General features: G+C 39.8%; 1 long non-coding RNA gene across 1 annotated transcript; it reads left to right on the top strand.

Moving 5' to 3' along the window:
• Positions 1 to 1,248: 1,248 nt before the first annotated feature.
• Positions 1,249 to 3,064, top strand: LOC146977132 (uncharacterized). Its single transcript, XR_015037198.1, has 2 exons — positions 1,249 to 1,450; positions 2,467 to 3,064. It is a non-coding gene; the product is annotated as an uncharacterized LOC146977132 (long non-coding RNA).
• Positions 3,065 to 5,091: the final 2,027 nt, after the last annotated feature.

Genomic DNA, 5,091 nt, shown 5'->3' with positions numbered 1-5,091 from the left:
TATGTGTAAAGTGGTCGCTGAGGGTGATAAACTCCCCCCAAAATTATCACCATGTTCCCTGCAGTAATTTAGCTTCTTCTTTTTCATTTTATTGTTTTGGTTTTACAAAGCACACCTTCGCTGTTTTCTTCTACCTCATTTTCACACACAGTAGGCAGCTGTTTCCAGCAGACAAACTGTTAACAACAAGTCAGGGATCACTAAAGGCAGTGAAGCATTTAGCTGCCAAGATATTCAAAGCAAGGTATTTTTTAAGGAGTTAGTGAATACCAAAACAGAGCTGCAGGGGAGGTGAGTATTACATTCACCTTATAATTATCAGGGGACTCAATGAATGATTATGTTGCTGTGTGTCTCCTGGATGTGTACATGGGAAATTGTTGGCTTATAAATCCGCTGTAACGTAGATGATTTAGATGTTGCACTTCTTGAACACCTGAGTCTCAGATCTAAATAAATGATTCACTCACCAACCCGGTGTTATGAAATCCACTGAATGTGAAGCCCTGGCTGCACATCTCTCAAGTCACAATGACGAGGCACAACTGAATAAAGTTACAGTGTACTGGGGAGCCAACCACAACCATTAGCTTACATTGGCGACTGTCACTAATGCTGCGTTCGAGACAACTCGGAACTTGGAATCTCCCAGTTGAAAACTCTGATTTCAAAAGATGCACAACGCCAGGATATAACCAAAACAAACTTTGCGTTCAAAGTGCTTAAGGCAAGGCATTAAAACTCTGAATCTGAATCTGAATAGGGTACAAAAACAATTAAAAGAAAAATAAGCATTTAAACAATGCATTTTAATCATAGACTGTAAAAATAAGATTGTAATCGATGTTTCGGGGAGCGATGCCGAGTTCCAAGTTTGCTTGAACGCAGCATAGTCAGGTAACCGACAGCAACGGGCAGAAAGAAATTCTGAAATAGAACGCGTGGTGGCACGTTAGCTAAATTTATCACTGCTAATTTTTACACACAATAAAAATAGACCTTTTAAATTGTGTAATCATCAAGTAACTTACCGGTACATAACGAGAAGAAGAGACAAGGGGGGAAAGCAGAGACGTTCTTTGGGGAAAGCCACTTCCGGGTCAAGATGGAGGCATGTGACGGTGTGTATGGAGGGAAAAGCAGAATCGGTATTAGCATTAACGTTAGCTCTGAGAGGCTGGGGAAGAAATTCATTCCGTCGGTACGAAGATGCTAAATGAGCCGGTATGGAGCCATAAAGACTTTGTGGACGTTGTTGTGGACAGTCCACCTGCACCCTGGTCCTGTCAGTTTCTTTGGAGGCGTATCAGGTGGTTTCAGCAGCGGTTGAAATCCTGGAAGATCCATATTACCTTCGGACTGTAAACTTGACGGTGCCATTAGCGATTTACAAACAAAGGGGCGGAGCAACGGTTTAATACGGAGGGAGAACGGCGCCACACCTGCTCAGGTAAATGTCTGCATAATAGAAAAGAATAGAAGAGTACTTTATTAATCCCTTTCTGGAATAATAATAATAATAATAATAATAATAATAATAATACCGGTAATAATAATAATAATAACAATAATAGGAGAATATATATGTACATATATATATATTTTTCTTTTTTTTGGGGGGGGGGGGGTATAGGCTAGCAATACTATTAAGGATACAGTATAAAATTGTAAGGAGACAAAATATTTACATTGAGTTAGCGCAGGTGTGCAACTCTTTAATAATAATAATTGTTATTGTACTGTATTAAAGAGTCTGTTGGCTGCTGGCAGGAAAGACATCCTGCTTCTTTCGGCCTTGCACCTTGGCGGTATCAGTCTGTGACTGAAACACCTTCAGCTCAAAGGATACTCCACTGGTGAGTGACTCTGATTTTTCACTAAATGGAGAAAATATACTGTAGCCTATATTGAAAAACCAAACATAATGCGCCTGGTTAGCCGTTCATTTGAAAATATGAGATCAGTAGCAAAAGGGCAAAGGCAGGTCATTATCACTACAACTGGACAAGATGTTGTTACTAGAAATTATATGGTGCCATAAACAATGATTCAGTGTGTTTTAGAGTGGGCTGGCCTGGCCATTGGACAGAAAAAGACATAGCAGGCAGCACTGTGGCAGGTCAGGATTTCAGTTTCCCCCTCATACCTTAGATAAAGAGACCATTTTCCTGACGCCAGGTTATTAGCAGTAACTGAATACATGGATTTATGACCATCCTGGTTAACAGTCCAGTGCAATGCCATGGAAGTGTCAGCTTCTGTCCCCAAGCTATTTGTCTTGGTCCTCTGTGTAATTTAATCAAGATTAAACTAAAAAGGTCTGAAGAAAGGCCCATACAGCAGATCTTTGGCTGTACTGAGGGAACGCAACACACACTCACGGGCACGTTTATGCACTCGTATTCACACACTTTTCTCTGTGACTGCAGTGGATCTGTAAGTGCAGAGGTTTTTTTTTTTTTTCAGTCTTCCTCTCCTCTCGTCTTATCTACTGTCAGCGGCCCTCAGAAGGTTAAGAGGCATCTTCAGTACTCCTGTGACTGATTCAGCGAGCGACGAAGGAAGAGAATCATTAGACAAGCCATTAATGAAAGGAGTCATTGTAATAATACTGTACATGTCAGACTGTCCACCTTTTTCTGTTAGTCAGCGTTTCCCCACAGGTTTCCTCAAACTCAACGCTTGTAAGATACTGTAGGATTCATTTTGTGACTTATTGATATTCACAGCCTGTGTCATCCACAGACACAGAGTGGTAAAAGCACTGTCTCTCTGAGAAAATCCATACTTAGTCTTCTATCAGAATATACAATGAGTTAGGGTCTTTTTTCTAATGTTCACAACAGCGCCCCATCTCATTCCAGAAGCTCTCCTTCCAGTGAGTTAAAGCAGGTTCATAAATCATTCTTGGACGTCTCATACACTGACCTCTCTAGCGTTTTTTTTTTATTATCAGTAACCCGTCCTGGAGAATCCTGAGTTAAATGTCAACCTTTCAACACATTCAAATTTATTGTTATTGAACATCCATTCATTCATTCGTCAAATAAATCGAGTGAATTTCCCTGTCGCTCAAACCTCATTCTTCCACCTCTACTTCCAACTTCAAATTAAAATAGTCTCTACTTTATGAAAACCTAAACACTGCCAGCTATAAATAAGTGATGTGTTAAAGACTTTGTCACACAGACTATTATAACACAATTAATCTTCCGACCTTTTTCCACTCAAAACATGATGCAGCAGAAAAAGCAGCAAATCTATTTTTTGCCAGTTGCACAAGACTCACTTGAATGACTTTTCAGGACACTTTAATACAACATAGAGCCACTGGTTATTATCATATATATTATATTTATATATTATTATTATTTTAATATTTTTTAATAATATTTAACACTTCACAGTAATTACAGCCTTCTACCATCAGCACACAGATACAGATCACTCCCAGTCCCACATCATCCAGTTTCATCCCTACCTCAATTCGACATCTCAACTTTTTGTTGTGTTTTTGTCGTATTTTCTCAACTATTGATGGATACCTCTGTGGGGAGACGGGTTTTTTCAGGAGAAGAGCATATCTAAACCTTGCTCAAAAAGAATAAGGACACTCATAATTTACAGATAATAATATAGTATATAGACAAAAGAATTGCCCCTTATGGATTAACAAAGTTATTTGTTTCATATCGTATCATATTGTATGTTTCAGTCTCTATACTAGCTAACTAGAAAAAAACTGTCAAATTGCAATTGTTTAAATTAAATTTTTGTTGTTATATGTTCAGCACCATGGAGAGAGTCAGTCTGTCCCAACAGACCTTTCTCATGGCCGACATCTTGACTTTGCCAAACTCAGGTGTACATTAATGACATTAACGGAGGCTATTGCATTTGTTTGACCCCCGAGGCTCATTATTGACTGAAGTCATCTCAGCAGGCACTTAAATGGAGCAGACCCATCATTAATCATAACACCTGTACTTTCCTTCCTCTGATGATTAAAACGAAGAAAAAAAGTTATTTAATTTGAAATAATTTCCTTTTTGTTTGTGCATACACTGTATATTTTTCTTGCTTTATTAGTGACAGTGACCCAGTGCAAAAAGCATCCTGAGCCGAATAACAGCAATAATAGAAAAGTAAACGATTTTTGGTACATTAACTGCAGATGAGTTTCCAGATCAGTAGAAGTGATTATAGTATCATCAGTGCACCAGATGAAATCATAACTGCTGTTAGTGTTGGGGGGTAAAAACAAACAGAAACAGAGAGAGAAAGAAGGGGAGGGAGAGACATCAAATCTGAGGACAGTGCAGCAGTGTAGCCTACTGGTTGTTAATGTTTACTCACAGTCCTGATAATCATATGGGTTTTTGTTTTGTTTTTTTACAGCGACTGAAAGTCCATTTTTCACAGATATGCCATTTGTTATTCATTCAACATGTAAATGCATGCAAATATACAAAGTTTCCAGATAAAAAAAGACAAACGTCACATGCAAACACAATAAATAGATAAATAAATACAACTTTTAATAGGAGACAGTTGGAGAGCATAGAAAGAGAAGCAGGAATTCCCCCTCCAGGATGGACAGACCTATCTTGGGCGTCGTATGTTTGGAGAATCAGTAGCTGAATCAGAATCAGCACGTCGTTGATGTCGACCTGCTTGTTTGGTGCCGTGCTCCTCAGCCCTGTATACGAGGTGGGGGGGGGGGGGCGTTCTCACTCATGCGTGTGACGACTGTAATTCGACGAGAAAGAGAAACTGCTGAGTCGGCGCTGGCTGCCTGTCTGGGGAAGGTCAAAGCATTCCCGTGTCACTGACAAATGAGCTGTATTTCAGGCTGCCACTCGCTGCCGTTCTGCTCTGTTGTCTTTAAAGCAGGGACGGAGGGAGGGGAGGATGCACACACACACACACACACCCTGCTTTAGCCACTGTGCAGACACACACACTGCAGTCAGACACAAAAATAATCTTAAAAGTTGGATTGTAATGTGCAGAAAATGTTGTTGCTGAGAGACTGAGCGTGGATACTTTTCAGGATAACAGTAGTTGATATGGATTGCTAAGCAGCAGAGC

The sequence above is a fragment of the Trachurus japonicus genome, chromosome 12 (assembly GCF_045865225.1).
Source record: "Trachurus japonicus isolate A0001 chromosome 12, Traja_1.0".
Lineage (NCBI taxonomy): Eukaryota > Metazoa > Chordata > Actinopteri > Carangiformes > Carangidae > Trachurus > Trachurus japonicus.
The sequence above is the reverse complement of the archived record's forward strand: the minus strand, read 5'-3'. Positions and strand labels throughout refer to the sequence as shown.